Below are 20,150 nucleotides of genomic sequence, written 5' to 3' on the forward strand. Positions count from 1 at the left end.
GAAATCAAACAAACTTAAATTTTGGACCCCAATTTGGACCAACTTGAAAATTGGACCCATAATCAAAAATCTGAATGCATGTTTAGATTCAGCATTTCAATAAACACCAAGAATTAAATTTTTGTTAAAAGCAAACTAAGTTTTTGTAAGTACCCTTTGAACCACAATCTAAACCAATTTGAAAACGGGACCCAAAATTAAAAATCTAAATACACGGTAATAGTCGGCATATCAAAAAACCTGAACAATTCATTTTTTTATGAAATCAAAAAAAGTTTAATTTTGAACCCTTTAGACCTCATGTGGACCAATTTAAAAACAGGGACCAAATTCCATGAACTTAATGCACGGTTAAATTCGGCATATTTTTAAAAGAACCCAAAGAAATCAAGAATAAAATCTCATTGAAATTGTTCAATAAATAATCAATTTTTCTAAGTATTAGAAAAGTATTGTTGTTGTTCCTTTTAGCCCCTAATTTCTTAACAGTTTAGGGCATAACCGCAAATATCAATCCTTACACTCCTTTTCTGAAATGGAACCTTATGTTACAATTTCAAAAAGATCCATACACTTACACACAAGTTATTGTCTCGAGACTAGGTTCCTTGGTCCTTTACTATTGGGACCTAAACACCCAAAACGCAATCCAAACCTTCCATAAGTGGTTATAAAACTTATGTTGAAATTTTATTGATTTCTATAAATTCTTTTACAATTATTATCCGGAAACCATTCGACTTCGGACGACGCTGACGACAACGACGTGCTAATAATATACGACAAAAAAATGAACACAAATATTGGTACAACACGAAAACTTCCATTTAATGAGGGTGAACAAGATATAATTTTTTTTTATCTAATGCCATGCTTATTTAGGTACATATTGTTGGGTTTTCTACACATTAATATCGTAAAATATCAGAGATGGTTACGTCGCCTTAATGCCTGTTCTTGTCTTAAAATCAAGTTACAAGAATAACAGAGCGACTGAACAGGGTTGTATGGGCGTAGGGAAGGACGATAAAATTAAAATACCCTACTGAATAAATTTCTCACTTCTGGTAACATAATTGTGATATGGTTGAAGTAGCTTTTGTTTTACATCAATTCTGTCCACATAGTAACTAGTATCAAAGCCATTCTTTTACTACACGATATGATAAATGTCTTACCGCACTTCATTTTGTTGATGTTTTGATATGCTGAAGCATCAAAGGTTTGTCCGCATTCTTCATATGTACTGCAGAATAAAAGTATTGTAAATTGTAAGAATATTTCATTAATTTAAAAGGGTAAAGAAATTGCAGATAAATAACACATACAGCAGTTTTAAATTTTACCAATGTATGAATGCAAATCCATACCCAACATTCTTTTATACAGCCATATAACATTATCTGTAAGGTAAATAACATGACTGCAATATTCGGTTTTCATATGATTCATATCAAAATATCAATGAATCGGTTTTCGACTATAAAATACGTATAACACATGTTTTTTTTTAACAATTTGGTTGATTCAATATACACCGGTGTACAATATCTTTTTATCGTAGCATGTTACGTTTAATCGACAAACCAACCTGACTAAATGAGATTTAACAAAACGTGAGTGTGTCACACACCATATGATACTCTTAGATATGAACGTGGCATTATAGATAGTTTTCTTATTGCGTCTTCAAACTACAGACTCTAAAGTTTGCATTTCTGAAAATATTGACAATGCTATTTATGATAGGAACTCCTTTTACGACTTTAATCAGTCCTATAATATAAGTCTCTGAAGGTTCATATCATTTACATTCGACGTTTTTTATAGGATATTTTTTATTACTATCAATGTTGAACCTCAGAGTCTTGTAAACTTGTACTTTTTTCTCATTGCAAAAATTTAAATCAATAATCCACTGCCAATACAAATAAAATTATTAGGAACAACCTTCATATAAATGAAGGTAACTTATTACCGCATTAACAGTTTAAAATATGTTCCTAATCCATCACTTTTCTCCTCAGTTGACAAACATTTTTTTCACGCCTTTTATTTCAAATATATGTAACGATTCTTTATTTTAAGGATTTCATGAACGAAACGAATTTGACGATAATATTTATTTGAAATATAGAATATAGAACAACGTACGAAAACACTACCAATTAGTGTAATAGTGTCATGCAACTTTTAAGATAACCCTAAAAAGTGGTGAGAGAATACGAATGGGGTTAACAGAATAGAGACCAATCGGCAAAAAACATAAATAATAGAAAAATATGGGTTCTATTTTATTTATTTTTTAAACTTGATGATAGCCCCCCGTAGACAAAACGGTATAAGTATATTGTTTAGAGTTGAAACGAACAATGTCCAAAATACAGATTAGTAACAAATATGTTTAAACATTAATAGGGCTCTTGTCCAAGTTGTTAAGCATCAGCAGAAATTAAATTCTAGTTGTGAGAGCGGATGAATAGATAAATATCTTTCAAAATATGAGTTCATACATCGGGGGTGAGCGAGTCAATTCTCATTCACATGCAAATCGCTTCCTTCGCCTTTCTTAGTATCTGATGTATCTTTTCTATGAAGTTGTCTACGATCAATGCATTTACAATTTAACGTCTAATACTATATAATGCTGCTCTTGTTGCACACAATATGTTCCTGAGTGTATGAATAAACTTGACTTGACTTGATACAAGTGCTGGTTCTTTTAATGATATCGCTTAATTCTATATACATTTGCCGGTGGTTTTTAGCGACTAAGTAAAGTTACCATATAAGAAAATAAAATCGAAGTCATCCCTAGCGCACCTGCCAGCTTCTTGCCAATAAGACAAAACTGATTTTGGACATTTAATATATAAACTTTCTATGCATATGTTGGTCTCGCAATTTTACCATCGTTTTGTTGTGTGATGTCTGGTTGAAGGGCTTAACATATTAATATTGATTGAATAAGACAGGAAGAGAAAATTTTTTTGTTTTGAAATAGTACATGAAGTCGTTAAAAATAAGAAAAAGAAAGGAAAAGTGGCCGCTAGATTAACATCATTAAAGAAAAATAAAAGATAGGTACGTATGCATAAATGCAAATTATATTGGTTTGCGTAATTTGTGTAATATTCATATCATATGAATCACTTTTAAAATACAAAATACTTATAGAATCACATTTTACCGTTTATTGATTGACATTTGACCACGGACTCTGCATATGACCGTTGAACTATACATTAATTGTATAACTATATATATATAGATTTATATTGTTTTAATATGTGAATCTGTTTTTACATAGCTTGGGTCGAAGTTAATACATACAAAGCAAACAAGCCGACCAAAGCTTAACTCTACACGCATTATGAAATTAACCCTAGTAATACAAAGTGTAAGGAGATGTGGTATGAGAGCCAAATGAGACAAACCAATTTTTCATTATCAAGAGTTTAAATGGAGTTGATGCAAGCAATTTATACCATATGGCCTTCCGCGAGATGTATGTAATGTTTGTCACCATTTCCAGCTTTGACTATTATTTTCATGAGATAGCCAAGTTATTTTCAATAACTCTTTGGAGAAATTTTCACCGTGTAATTCCTGTTATTATCGGGACATAATTTTCATTTATACAATCATCCCTTACCTTTTTATGAATACTAAATGGTCGCCTCTTAAGTGGTAAGAAACATTAGATGCTAAGCTTCCTTTTCTATTTGTGAGGAAATTAGAATTAATTAACATCATTTCATCATTTATTATCATCTTAAAGTCATAACATAATTCGTTTTCCAAGGAATATTCTGAAACATGTACAACTGGTTAACATTCGGACAGACCTGCGGAACTAATCGTACTTGACCCGCTTGACAATTTGAAATGAAAGGGGGGATGGGGAGGGGCAGATCAAAAAGTGGTTTAAAAACGGATATAAATCCATCATATGATAAGGAAAGACATTTTATTTATTATAAGAGATGTTTATTTGTAAGGATAATGACATACTTTTACTTAAATTTGCCGTAAATATTTTCAAATTGTCGTTCAAAGTTCCCACAACAATTCGTTGGGAATACACTACGAGAAAATGGATTGTTGTTATAAGACTCTGAGGTTCAACATTGATGGTAAAAAAAAATATCCGATAAAAAACGTTGAATGTAAATGATATGAACCTTCAGAGTCTTATATTATAGGACTAGGCTTAAACAGTACCACTTTTTCTATGAAGTTTTGAAAAAAATGTTATCCTAGAATTGAAAGTTCATATGCACTACAATATTTTTCAAAGGTCAAAATAAAGGTCTGTTCGGCATATTTTCAACGTGTATATGCCCTGAATTTTCTAGGGTTTAAACTAACACTAATTTTCCTAACTACCCCTACCTCGAATGAAGGGTTACCGCAGATTTAAATGTAAACAATATGAACGTGTATATTAACTTGTAACATTCCCAAGTTATGTCTCTATGAGATGGAAGACAGAGAGCATAACATGGACACAGTATGTAAACACAATTAATTGTCTATGAATATTCTAAATTTCCCCAAAAGAGGCGTGGTTTGAGAAAAAGCAGTATTTACAAAGTGCAACCTATACAAACATTTAGTCTCAATAGATATAGGAAGTTGGGTGTGAGTGGAAATGAGAAAACTCTCCATCCAAATAACAATTTAAAAAGTAAACCATTATAGGTTAAAGTACGGCCTTCAACACGGAGCCTTGGCTCACACAAGCTATAAAGGGCCCCAAAATTACTATTGTAAAACCATTCAAACGGGAAAACCAACGGTCTAATCTATATAAACAAAACGAGAAACGAGAAACACGTATATATTTCATAAACAAACGACAACTTCTGTACATCAGATTCCTGACTTAGGACAGATGCAAACATTTGCAGCGGGATTAAACGTTTTAATGGATCCAAACCTTCTTCCTTTTTCTGAAACAATAGCATAACATCACAACATAGAAAAACATACGATAAAATATCAATTGGCAGACTTATCTCAATAAAAAAAAAGCTTTTTTCATATTATACTCATTTATCAGAATCATAGCCTTACAGCAATCACTGCGTCTATACTTTAAGATAGATCTTGATCTGAAACAGTTTTTGTACTTTTTTTTAGCCATGTCGGCCATCCTGGTTCGCAGGCGGGGTCATCGGAGACATTTTTAAAACTAAAAACCTTAATGTTGATTGTGAACAACTTTAGTGCAATATTATCAACTTGTTTGAGAAGAGAGGAATTTTGTAAAAAGTTTACAAAAAATATCGAATAATTGTATATATTGACTTTAAAGGGTTATAACTCCTTAATAGGTTAACTGATCGTTTTGGTGATTCGAGTTATTTGTAAATCTTGCTTTGCTGAACATTATTGCTGTTTACTGTTTATCTGTATCTATAACAATATTTTCTAATTCATTTGCAAATTGCAGGGTAGATAGATATTGACCTAATGATAAATTTTATTTAGTAACAATTGCTCTATATGCATTGATTTCAGAGATATAAGCCAAAATCGTCATTTTACCCTTATGTTATGTTTTAGCCATGGTGGCCAGCTTGGTTAGATAGCTGGGTCATCAGACTAATTTTCAATACTGTATACCCAAATGATGATTGCAGCTAAATTTGAATCAATTTGGCCGAATAGTTTCAGAAAAGAAGATTTTTGTAAATGTTAACGATAACGGACGACGACTGACGACAGAAGACAGACGCCGGATGCCAAGTCATAAGAAAAGCTCACTAGAACATATTTCCAATTTTTTTAAATTTTGACATGTATTTATAGTATAACTTATCAGTGACAGTAAAGCGTGAATAAATTCAAAAAGGAAATTACCAAAGCTCTTCTAATCTTTGTATAAGGAGTAGGAAAAAAATCCACATTAAAGTAGATAGGGTGTCTTACTCATCTTGGATTTGGAAAAAACAGATGACAATCGGTCTAGATCATTAATGAAATGTACATATTTTTTTTATTTATTTTTTTTAAATTTTTACATGTATTTATAGTCAAACTAATCGCCGTATTTGAATATCAAAAAATAATACAACGCGTGACCGAACGACGCATGGATTAAACAAGTGCGCAGCACGAGCTTAATCCATAGTGGCGATCGGTCACAAGTTGCATTGTCTTATTTTTTTATATTCAAATACGGCGATTAGTTATACTTTTTATTACATTGTAAAATTGCTTTTTTTTATGAAATTAATGTACAAAATGTAAGGAACTATATGTTTTTCCTACGCATGTTTTGTTTCGATGTTATCGACGTCTTTGACGACGCCTATTGTTGTATGACGTCAGAGAGTAAAATAACCACATTTAATTCACATGTGAAATTATCGGTTTTTATCTAACTGGGAAATCAACGTAATTCATTGCAACCAATGTAATAAATAATTATATATACCTGTGATCATGAAGCGGTCTTGATTCTGAAAAAAAAAACATGATTCGTTTATATTCAGCAAATCAATTCAACTCTTGAACCGAGACAATGAAAGTCACTCTATTTAATCATTCGAACATCGAAAATATTATAAGGATACTCTTGAAAATAGTCCGTTTTTACCTGCCCACACCAAATGTCGAGTACTGTAAGCATGTAGCAATGAGTAATTAACATAGTTTTGACAATAATTTTGTTCTGGTCTGTACACCAGTTTAAAATACCTTTACTTGATAATTGTTTACACTTGTTAGTACGTCATTGACAATTCATTCAAATAAACTCATCAAAGATACCAGGACTAAATTTTGAATATACGCCAGACGCGCGTTTCGTCTACAAAAAAACTCATCAGTGACGCTAGATCCCCCAAAAGTTAAAAAGGCCATTTCACAAAATTGAATTGAAAATGTCTCTATTAAATATCCTATCAGTAAGGCGAAGACCGATTTATATGAACTTATTTTCATTTGATTTATTTTTATTTTGGGTGTTGGGTGATTTCAATATTTAATACAATATTTTAAGAAATTGTTATAGGGAAAGTGAAAAAAACAAACTATAATGATTTTTCAATCGAAGGTAATTGATCGCTGCTTTAGGAAAATCGTTTTACTAATAAAGAGTAATTTGAGAGCTATGCAGGCTAGAGTAGCGGAACAACAAAAACAAAAATGAATTATTTCGTACTGGTAATTACCGTAAGATAGTTTCTGCTGGTTCTTGCAAGCAATAGTTTGCATACCAAGTAATCAGCACTGTCAACAGGTGTAAAATGAAAAAAAAAATGCAAGTGAACCCCCCTCCTACTTGGTACATAGCCTAAATGTGTACCATGCTTTATGCAAAAGAATCACAGATTTGCATTGCCTATGACATTTTTCCGGGATTTATTGTATTGAAAGTGTAGAGGAGATAATAAAGATAAGTAGCTGTAGAAAAAAATTATTTATAAATCAATGACTGTATACGTGTAGGTAAACTCCGTAACCTCTAGATTTCTTGCAATTATTTTGATATTACTTTGATTGATAATTTTAAAATGTTGAATTACTTTGATTAACTTGGATTGACAACAAAAAATATCAACATTTCATTTTTTCAGGGAAATGTTTTGCACTTTTGGACAATTAACATCAAACAAGTGTTGTTTTTAAGTACACGCAGGAATAAGATTTGGGTGTTTTTGCAGAACAACAATGGTAAGTATGTTCCCCTTATTCTAAATACAAACAAACTTTTGTTCTCACTTTTTATCTGAAAAAAAAGTTTATTTGTAATGTCTTATTTCATTTCCCCAATCACATTTACACATCACAAAATTATGACTGTGTCTAAATGCAACACAAATTCACAGATAAAATAATTGTTTAATAATGATGTCAATGATTCCTAATTCCATCTTACTTTTGAATTATTGTTTGTTATCATCTGTGACGTCATTTTTGGGCTGTTTCAGAAATTTCATAAATTTAAATGTGACGTATTTGTTGTGCCTTTTTGCCATCGTATGTGACGTCATTTTTATGATATTGCGTTGAGGCCTGGACTGTGTTGGGTGTGTCTAATCTGTATTGATCTTAGCATTATGTATTCGGGTTTAGTTTTCTGTAATCAGTTAATACTTCAGTTTCATTATGAATATCTGTTTTATATTCATTTGATCAAATTTACTGTTTGCAATAGCTTTAATTGTTCTAAATAATAAGGATGTTCTTATCCCAAGCATAAAAACATAGCCGTAATTGACACAACCTTTTTTCAACTTTTGATCTTCAGTGCTGTACAACTTTGTACTTTTTTTCACTTTCGATATTTTATATCTGGGCGTCTTGTGTCGTCTAGTATTGTGTGGACGAGGCGCGTTTTTTGCGTATTGAATTTTAAACCTGATGCTTTTTGTTATCTATAGCTATTAATCATGTGTTTCTTTGTCTAATATGTTCTCCTATTTTTTTGTATTGTAGTCCTGTTATATTATGTTGGCATTTCAATGTTATATTTAACATTGCCATTAAAGTGCGCGGTTTTGCATGCCACAAAACCAGGTTCAACCCACCATTTTTTCCTTTACAAATGTCCTGTACCAAGTCAGGAAGATGGCCATTGTTATATTATTATCGTGTGTGTTTCATTTTAACGTTGTGTCGTTTGATTTCTCATATGTTTGAGTGTAAATTCACATTGCGATAAGACTTGGCACGGTACTTGTCTATCCCAAATTCATGTATTTGGTTTTGATGTTACATTTGTTATTTTCTTTGGATTTTGTCTGATGCTTGATCCGTTTATGTGTGTGTTACATTTCAGTGGTGTGTCGTTGTTCTCTTATATTTAATGCGTTTCCCTCGGTTTTAGTTTGTTACTCCGATTTTGTTTTTTGTCCATGGATTTATGAGTTTTGAACAGCGGTATACTACTTTTGCCTTTATTTATTCAAGTATATAGGTACGGTAGGAAAAGGTATATTCACTGTTTACAATCGGTATCACTATAAATGGTTGAACTTTGGCTATTAATAAGATACGAAGACATCAAGTAAGAGATTTCCAAAAAAACATTTTGTTGTGCATGTATTATCCCCACATGACTCTATAATCGAAGTTACTTAACTATTCGTATTTGTTTTATTATATTTTAACAAATATCATGACTTTAAACTGCTAAGCCGTCATTAATTTATCTGTTAGAATATTTGAAAATAATACCAACATTAACAAAATCTAAATATTATGGACTGTTGAAATTAATATTTCATATCTGAATAATATAGTTATACAATATTTTTTGTAATTATACACATACCAATTCCAGACTGGATCATTGAGTATTCATCCGTAAATGTTGGATTGGTTCTCTGTATATCCGTGTATTCATCAGATCTAAAATAGTGTTTCTGATTTATACTTGGTATCAATTAAAAGTCTAAAATGTTTTTAATAAGTTCAACAGCTAAATATCCATTTTGTTATTTTTTATTATTTTCTAGTTTGTTGTATAATAATTGTTTCTTTCTTTTTGATTAACTTACTGATAACCTTTTGTTGAAGGGTAAATTATCAAATCATACATTATTGTTTGTACCAAGTGAAAAGAAAAAACTATATCTTATATTAAAAAGGAAATGCACTCAAATATATAATTTATGTTATATAATTCAACCCTTATGAATTTGTTTTGCGTAATAAATAAACTATTAGTGGTCGTTCTTTTTATAATAAAACCTTATGAAATAATCCTGTGTTTTGATTGGTTGATAGCCAGTGTTTGTTTCACCAATTTACTGTTATCAAATGAATATCGTTCCGTGTTTAACGCCACCGAGGTATAGGCAAATTAGATGTGCCTTTTATACCCTCTCTGCCGTGGTATTTTCCAAATAATTACACCTTATATTAGAATCCTGGGTTCCGATTGGTTGATAGACAGTGTATTTTTTACCAATTCACTGTTACCAAATGAATATCGTGCGCTTTTAACGTCGCATGGGTATATGCAAAAAGGACATGCCTTTGTTACCCTCTCTGCCATGGTATTTGCCAAAAAATACTCTATCCGACTGGACGCTTAGAACGTCACGATCATCAATGCGTTTTTTAACGTTTGGTGTAATTAGACAGATATATCATGGTAAGATCTTTTCTAAATCTTTCCTTTGCCAATAAAGGTCTCGATGGCGTCAACCTAGGCAATATATCCTTCATCATAAATTAGTTCAATCGAAAATACCTCCTTATTTCATAGACCAGTCTGTACCAATAATTTCTTATACCTATACTAAACCTCTTGCAACTAAAATTTTCAATTACAAACGCGTTTTGCAGGATCTCGATATTGACGACTTCAAGTCTAAACCTCCTGATTGCACTTGTGCTAGTTCCCAATTCACATATAATCCTGCTGACCACGTTATTACCGGTGACCTTAACATTGTTAATAACATTTCTCTACGAAACGTGTTATCGAAAGGTCCGAAATATCGTGAGCCTAAATCTATCAATTGGAAATACAACTTTAAAATTTTGACGGATTCAGTCGAGGATTATGCCAGGCAATGGGCTAAGCGCGAGAAGGAAGACGTAGACACTCTATCCGAATGGATTAAGGCACTGAGGTCGTTAATACAAATCAGAATTAAGAAACTGAATGGGTCCATCAATGCCCATGCTACGTCAATCTTCAAAGATCCAAATGTTGCTAAACACCTATCTGACCTCCATGATAAATATGTTGTTGTCCCCGCAGACAAAGCCCCAAATAACATCGTTTTTGTCTGTAAAATTCATTACATTAATTGCTTGATAAACGAATTAGGTATAGACAATTCACTTGGAAACCCAACATATACCCTCACGACACTTACCAAAGAGGAAATCCTGGATAATCATAGGTCTGTTCTTTGTTCCTTTGGTATTTCAACCAAAGATGAAGAACTGGATTTTCCATTACTGTATTGGATACCTAAACTACATAAGTGTCTTTACAAACAACGGTATATTGCTGGGTCTTCCAAGTGCTCCACGAAACCCCTTTCTAAATTATTAACATCCATTTTATCAGCAATCAAAGACGGGCATCAAAGTTACTGTGAAACTGCCTATTCTAGAGTTGGCGTGAATCAGATGTGGATACTTAAAAATTCCAAAGATCTTTTAGAGTACATACACTCTAACTCTCTTTCATCTTGTAACAGTATTAAAACATTTGACTTTTCTACTCTTTACACAAGTATTCCACATTCCAAACTAAAAGACAAATTTAAAGAGTTGGTATTACTTTGCTTCATAAAAAAGAATGGCCAACGTAGATACAAGTATCTTGTCTTAGGGAGGGATAAATCCTACTTTGTAAAGAATCATTCTGATTCAAACAAAAAATTCTCTGAAACCGATATTATCAAGATGCTTGATTTCTTGATTGACAACATATTTGTTACGTTCGGAGGACGTGTTTTTGAAACAGACTGTCGGCATTCCAATGGGAACAAACTGTGCCCCTCTACTTGTTGGCTTGTTTCTTTATTATTATGAGGCTGACTTCATGCAGGAACTTCTTAGGACAAAAAATAAGAAATTAGCAATATCCTTTAACTCTACTTTTCGCTATATAGATGACGTTCTTTCACTAAAAAATTCAAAATTTGGTGACTATGTGGATCGCATCTATCCCATCGAACTGGAGATAAAGGATACTCCAGATACAATTAAGTCGGCTTCATATCTTGACTTACATCTAGAAATTGACAATGAGGGTCGGTTAAGACAAGACTTTACGACAAAAGAGATGATTTCAGCTTTCCAATTGTGAACTTTCCATTTCTAAGTAGCAACATTCCAGCAGCACCTGCATACGGGGTATATATTTCCCAATTGATACGATATTCCCGTGCTTGCATTTCCTATCATGATTTTCTTGATAGAGGGTTACTGCTTACAAGGAAGCTATTAAAGCAAGAGTTCCAAATGGTGAAGTTGAAATCATCCCTTCGTAAATTTTACGGACGCCATCACGAGTTGGTTGACCGTTATGGAATAAACGTTTCACAAATGATATCGTATATGTTCCTTTCGTCGTAACTACAGTCCCCTTCCCTTTCATGAATTTGACCTACCGAATTAGACTATTTACCGGATCTGTAATCACATTAGCAACACGACGGGTGCCGCATGTGGAGCAGAATCTGCTTACCCTTCCGGAGCACTGGAGATCACCGCTAGTTTTTTGGTGGGGTTCGTGTTGTTTATTCTTTAGTGTTCTATGTTGTGTCATGTGTACTATTGTTTTTCTGTTTGTCTTTTTTCATTTTTAGCCATGGCGTTGTCAGTTTGTTTTAGATTTACGAGTTTGACTGTCCCTTTGGTATCTTTCGTCCCTCTTTTTTTTAAGGAGTAGTATTTTAAAAAATACCAGTCTTAAAAATACGAGCCGTAAAACTTCTTTGCAATATTAGGTTTAGGTGACTATTCTTTTAATAAACAATAGATGTACAACTTGAACAAAATGCTTTCTACCTCATTAATCGAACATAAGAACGCTTGAGAGGATCTGGTCAACACTCTGAAACAGCAACCAACCTTCATTTGCGAGTATGGTCTTGAGGAAACGATGATAGTCCGTCGGAAGGGGACGATAAATGGCTGACCCGTGTTAAGAGGAGAGAGCCATATCTTTTGCACGTTAAAGACACCCTTGTAGATTTCGAAAAAGAGTAGGCTTATGCCGCTACAAGGCAGCACTCGCACCCGCAAAGTGGAAAGGGATTAATATAAGTTGCAAAACTTGTTTCCCAATCCACTATAAATAAATATGTTTAAACTAAAACCTTCATTATACCATTATGATTGTTTGTATCTGTATTTCATAAAGACAATGACTTCAAGGTACTTTTTGACATTCAAATATCGTCTCATTTGTACTTTAAACAGCCTACTAAATTATGTCACCTCAACATCAGAATATCAATATATGATTAAAGAGATGAAGAATGAATGCAAATGAGGCAACAATGAAATGCAGTGGATGTTAGCAATTATAAGCAGTCGTACTGCCTTAAACAATAAGAAAATGCAAACCATATAGTCGGCTATTAAAGGGGTCGACATAAAAAACTGTATCAAACAAATATGACAGACATGAAACTACGACAATCATTGAAATGCGCCTGACATGTGACAGGCATATACAGCATATGGCGGGATTACAGATGTTTGTAAACGCTTAACCCTACATATAACCTGGGACAGGGATATAACAGCCCGACAACAACAAAAACAAGGACATCAGTTGAGAATAAGCTTATCTCATCAAACAAACCTCGGGCTCGACTTTGCAGAATAAAAATTAATTCCTCATCCCAGCATAAATAAGACACTATATAGAGAACTGAAAGTACTCGCAATTACTGCCAGCGAGAAGAACTAACACAAAATACCACTATGTCTATGACTAGACTAACGAATGTACTTTTTGTATAGTTTAGGGTTGGTTCATAAAGCTACGGCTCGTGAAATTTAACATTCTGGCGACTAGTATTTTCGCAAATACCCCTCCTGAATATGATATATCTGTTTAAAATCTGTCCCTTAGAATTGTATTCTATTTTTCATTTTTTTTTAAATTGGTAGTATACATGAATGAACAATAAGCATAACTTCAAACCATATCTCTTAAAATTGATAATGTGCAATGAATTATCTTGTGTAACGGGGAAAAATGTGAGCCTCTTGATTTTTACACGAGTTATCTCCTATTTAAATTACGTCGCTTACATTTAAAAAAACAACAACAATGCAACTGCTATGTTCGATTCATGAAGTGAAGAACAAAACAAGTGTTTGAAATCATTCTGGGTCTAGCTTTGTTGTAGATATGAGACATTTTGGTACATATTTCTCTGACTTAAGTGATAATTTGCTACTACAGTAAGACATATGCATGTATTTCATTTGCATGTATTTGCAATGGTTCTGTATAATACCACCAAATTTCCCCTAAGACTTGTGCATTCAAATTGCCTTCAACTCCAACTGTGTTCGCAGAGAAAAACTGACATTCTTAAATAATCACCGTTCTAAGGTGAATTGAATACACTCTTAGAAAGCATGTTATGATATTTGCAAGATAAATTATTTTTTATATTGAACTTGGTGCAATCTAATGTTTCGCGTTATACAATCATTTATTGTCTAACTGTGTGTACCAAAAAACCGGAAGACCATGTATTAACACCATTTTTTCGTATAAACAAGTATCAATGACTAGTGGCAAAATTCCTCAAATTTACTTTTATATATATAGTGATTATGTCCTTTCACTGCATTACCAATATTTCAGTGAGTACATCATCGCATATATCATGGTGAATTTGAAATTATGGATACTACTTATATAAGAAGGACTACTCCTTTAATTTGATCTTTCCCTCGATATTGACGTAGATGGACGACTTCACACTTATTTCAAATTCCAAAATTATCAATACCCCAGGTATAGGCAGTAACTTATTCTCTGATCCGTGAATATTGTTTGCATATCTCAGTTGGGTCAATATTCATAATGCGCCTCAACATAAGGAGTGTACACAAAGCATCTCAGTGTACATTGTGTAGTGATATTGGATATTGTTCTAGTTTTTACAAGTTACTGAGATTTACCATTCATGTTGATTTGGAAAGTAGAATAGGAGTGTTAAAACTATGGAGCTATATAATGTTCTTCAAGAACTTACGAGGAGCCGCATCATGAAAGAAGTTTAGGAAGTATGTCAATTTACGGGGAAATGGAAATCCCATTTCGTACCTAAAATTTTAACCACATGTTTAAAAAGGTATCGGCCTTGAAACGAGATTGGTATTTATTGAGCAATCTATAGTGTTTTTTTAAAGTTATTGGTTGATTAAGTATGGTCCTATGTTGTATTACTTCAACAAAGTCCTAGATTTTGTAGAGATTTTGCGTCAGGAAACCTAGTTTATCACAGTATCAGTGTGATTAAGTCTGTCTAAAATAAGAAGCCAGTAACTCTGAGATATTGTTTGTTGCAAATATGTATCATTTATATGCTTTTTGATTTTTCATACAGATTAGAACGTTATTTCTTTTGTTTGAATTATTTTACGTAGGTCGAAAAAATTAAGAATGGAAAGGAGAAATGTGACAAAGAGACAACAATCCGATCGAAAAGAGCTAAACACAACCCAAATCCACTAATTTGTTTAAATCCCGCACCCAAAGTCGTGCTTCAGCTGTCCCCTAAACAAGCTATCTTTGCGGTATGAACTAGGCTTATTGTTTGAGTCTATGCGGTTAGTTACTTGTTTTGTGGCTACTAGGAGAACAAAAGCAAAATTGCAGAAAATCTCACCAAACACAGGTATGATCTGCTACACAGATTAAACACTTTGCGTGTAAAAGATATCATACACTCCTTTTGGACACATGACGGGTCCATACTAGTAAAAACAACAGAACATGCTCGTCCTAAAAAGATTAGTTCAAGGCAAGACATTTACAGACTTGGTGGGGAAGTCCTTGAAGGTGATGACCTGAATGAGGATTGACATTCCGTTACCATCATATTCTTATTTCTTTTGTCTGAATAAAGTTTACAAAATTCACAAATTTACTCGGAACTGTATGATCTAGTTTAATATTATAATAGCATAATATGTTATATGTCAATATACTATTTCAAGAAAGTGTCTAAATTAGTAAGCACTATCCGTATTTACTTAATTTTTAACAATAAATGTTGTATAATACACGTGTTTAGAAACACGTGGTAGTGTTTACATACACTAAAATAATACATCTTTGGCAATGTCAATAAGTTTAAATTCTACTCTATATCACATGAGTGATAATCAACGAAGTGTGTTTTAAAAAATAAAATTGTATCACGTGACAATCGTTACAATTATTATGTCTAAGCTAAATTTATAGTATACCTTACCTTATTTGACAACAATATGCAAATCAGTTCATTTCAACTTTCGATATAATTCAGAGAGGCGCATTAAAATTGGTCACTTAATTTGGATTATTTCATCAAAGTTCGGTATTACAGTATCATAACACAAAATCTTTGTTAAAAATACAGCTCTCTGATATTTGCAATACCAACATCGTGTATTGACGATGTTGAAATATTGCTTTTTGTACATGTACATATTTTTCTTTTTTTCTTTACTTTTTATTTTTCTGAAATTCATGAAGGGTCATTCGAATTATAATTGTCCATGCTATGTATCATGTTTTACAATGCAGTCCTATATTGCTATCCTTTTCTATTGTATTGTATTTGACAATGGGTAATGATAGTGTATCGTACAGGATAACAATAGGACTGTTTTATCACAAGACTAGTTTGGGTTGCTTGAGAAAAACAGTTTACCGGTTTTGTTTTTCCTTAAATGATATGCTGGCAGAATTAATAAAGATGATTTCAAGATTTAAACTTAGTATACGCAATTTATATAGAACTTGTAGTAATTTGATTGCTTTGTATATAGTGCTTTTATGTTTATTATTAATATGTGGTGACATTGAACCGAACCCGGGTCCTGAACGCACACACGAGTATTCCGAGAAATCATTGTCAATTTTCCATTGCAACATTAGAAGCCTTAGAAATAAACTGAACTATATTGCCGATATTATTGAGGATTATGATGTAGTATTTTTCACAGAAACACATTTAGACTCTAATATTACTGATTACGATATATCTATTATGGGGTTTGAGACATCAGTTAGAAAAGACAGAAATTCACATGGTGGTGGTATTATCATGTATTTTAAAAATTACGTTCACATAATCCGTCGACAAGATTTAGAGCACGATGAAATTGAGAGTATGTGGTTTGAGTTAAAGACCAAACTTCGATCTATTTTGATTAATATCAATTATAGGTCGGAAAGGCAATTGCAGTTTATTTCTGGCAATACTTTGATCAAATGTTGAAAAACGCCCTTGATGAAAATAATTGTATAATTTGCTTAGGTGATCTGAATAAAATTTTTATGTCGGATCTACCGTCAAATATTAGAGATATTATTTTTATTAATGGCCTGATTAACATAATTGACAAAGCCACGCATTTTGACACACGAACAAGTAGCTCGTCACTACTTGACCCTATTTTAGTTACAGACTCTATACCAGTTTTAGATAAAGACACTATACCTGTTGATAGAGGTATAAGTGACCATGATGGAACATATGTCACAATTGATTGTGGTTTTAGTAAAAGTCGAACATATATTAGATCTATATGGGATTATAAAAGAGGGGATAATGACTTGATGAAACAAAAAGTACTTAACACTAATTGGGAAAATTTGATTTCTGATGCAAGAGATGTTCATGTTGCTGCTACGAATTTCACTAACACTTTTATTAATATAGCATCTGCGTGTATCCCTACAAGGGACGTAACTATAAGATGTGATGATAAAGTTTGGTTTGATTCAAATTTGAGACGGGACACGAGAAAACGGGACAGATTTCGAAAACTTTTTATGCGTTCACATAGTACATCTGCTGAACATAAATATAAGCAACAAAGGAACAAAGTTAATAATTTAAAAAAGCAAGCTAAAAAGCATTTTTATGTGACTATAAACGAAAATTTGGATGAACTTAAAGTTGCAAACTGTAAACAGTATTGGAAGACCATCAATATGTTAATTAAAAGCGACAGACCAACTCATGATATTCCTCCGCTAAGAGACCCGGATCATAACTTTAACCTTGCGTATGAAGGAACAGAAAAGTCTGAGATTTTAAATAAATATGTTTGTTCTATTTCTAATATAGATGATGCTAATAAAGATTTACCGGAATTTGATGATCGCTGTCATGATTTGTTTTGCAGATAATTGTTAGAGAACAAGATGTACTTGATATTATTTCTACGCTTGATCCAAATAAAGCGGTAGGATCAGATATTGTGAGCAACAGAATGTTACTTGCTGTTAGAAATGAAATTTCAAAACCATTATGTTTACTTTTTAATAAATCACTTCATGAGAGAGTATTTCCCGATCAATGGAAAATTGGATATGTTATTCCATTATTCAAAAGTGGTGACAAATCACTACCTTCTAACTACAGGCCTGTCTCCTTATTGTCATGTGTGAGTAAATTATTAGAAAAAATTGTTTTCAAAAATATTTTTAACCATTTACATAAAAATAAACTGTTGTATAAGTATCAATCTGGATTTATTCCAGGATATTCCACTACGCACCAATTAATTGAACTTTACAACAACATTTTATTGGCGCTAAATGATAAGCTAGTTACTAGCATTACATTTGCTGATATAAGTAAAGCTTTTGATACGGTTTGGATTAAGGCTTTACTATACAAACTTGAAAAATATGGTATAAAAGGAGACTTGCTGTGTTGGTTAAAAAGCTACCTATGTAGCCGATCTCAGAAAGTTGTCTTAAAAGATTCACTTTCAAAATTTGGAAAATTAAACGCCGGTGTGCCTCAGGGTTCAGTATTAGGACCGTTATTGTTTTTGATATATATTAATGATATAGCTGATGGTTTTTCTGGATTTGGGAGGCTTTTTGCAGATGACACTTCAATAGGTCATACTGCTCCTAATGAATCCATTTTAAAAAAATTAATCAGTACAGATCTTGTTTACTGAAATGCGTGGTCAAACAGATGGCTAGTGAAGTTTAACCCAAATAAAACTGATATTGTGATATTCAGTATGAAATCTATACAAAGTAATTTTTCTTTTGATTTTGATGGAACTACATTAGAGCCAGTTCATATGCATAAACATCTTGGTGTCATATTTAGTAGTGATTGTAAATGGAGTAAGCTGATAGAAAAAACTTCCAAGCAGCTTAATGTTTTACGAAAATTAAAATTTAGACTTAAGAGGGAATATTTGGAAAAAAATTATATGACTTTTATTCGGCCAATTTTGGAGTATTCGTCAGAAGTATGGGATAATTGTGGACAAAAAAATTCTGATCGGTTGGAAACCGGAGCGGACCGGAACAGTATCTATTTAGAGACGGGTTGGGAAACATTAAGCGTCAGACGGGAAGTTAAAAAATTATCTATGTTTTATAAGATTATAAATAACCAAGCGCCAGATTATTTACACGATTTGGTTCCGGATTTTGTATCAGATATTTGTAATTATAATTTGCGTAACAGTCAAAATATTACTATTCCCGTAAATCGTTTATCAGCTTATCAACAGTCTTATTTTCCGTCATCTATTGCACTGTGGAACTCTTTAGACTTAAGTATAAGACATATTCCTACATTTTCCTTTTTTAAATTAACCTTGCACAAACTATACTATAGAAATAATAAATGTCCGAGATTTGGTTCTTTAGGAGATCGTTTGTATTCTGTTTTACACACAAGGCTGCGTAACAGATGTAGCGCACTGCGTGCTGACTTGTTCAAAGCAAATTTGATACAAAATGCAAATTGTTCATGTGGTTTTATTAATGAAAATATTGAACACTATCTATTATATTGTATTAATTTTTCAGCTCAAAGAAATCTGATGTTTAACGAAATTAATGTCTTTAATGTTAATATTACTATCGATTTATTATTATTTGGCGATGATGCTTTACGAACTGAAGAAAATGATATTATTTGTTTATCTGTTCAAAGATATATAAAGAATACCAAACGTTTTTCTCTGCATTAACAACCTTAATTCTGTTAACACATGTGATTAAAGATATTTCTATATACATGTAATGACAATAATCGAATGATCTTGATGAATATTAACCGTTAAGTTTTGTTATCAATAACGATTCAATGGATTTTAACGAAAGAATATAAGAATAAGTTTCAAATCTATACTTACCATTGTGCAGCTGACATCCTTTTCGAAACTTGGATAATATAATAAGATCCCACACTTTATTATGAGAAAACACACACACATTTATTTAAGTTATGTCCACAAGAACAAAATTTGCGCATAGGTAATTCCACTAACTATTCGGTGTGTTTGTGTCGTATTTATACTGTAAAAGGGTGCACTCGATTAAAATCCATTGATTCGCTTCAAAAAGTTTCCTTTTGTTTTCATGTCTTTATTCTTAAATTATTTGTTAGTTAGAAATATTTCATATGTTCATTAATTAATGTGTATATTTTGTATTT

At 32.3% G+C, this 20,150-nt stretch overlaps 1 long non-coding RNA gene across 1 annotated transcript; it reads right to left on the reverse strand.

The window, feature by feature from the left end:
• Nucleotides 1-1,176: 1,176 nt before the first annotated feature.
• LOC134723229 (uncharacterized) lies at nucleotides 1,177-19,871 on the reverse strand. Its single transcript, XR_010108020.1, has 4 exons — nucleotides 19,849-19,871; nucleotides 9,290-9,366; nucleotides 6,446-6,470; nucleotides 1,177-1,246 (listed from the first exon to the last, which is right to left on the reverse strand). It is a non-coding gene; the product is annotated as an uncharacterized LOC134723229 (long non-coding RNA).
• Between the last annotated feature and the right edge of the window lie 279 nt (nucleotides 19,872-20,150).

The sequence above is a fragment of the Mytilus trossulus genome, chromosome 6, assembly GCF_036588685.1.
Source record: "Mytilus trossulus isolate FHL-02 chromosome 6, PNRI_Mtr1.1.1.hap1, whole genome shotgun sequence".
NCBI classification, from domain to species: domain Eukaryota; kingdom Metazoa; phylum Mollusca; class Bivalvia; order Mytilida; family Mytilidae; genus Mytilus; species Mytilus trossulus.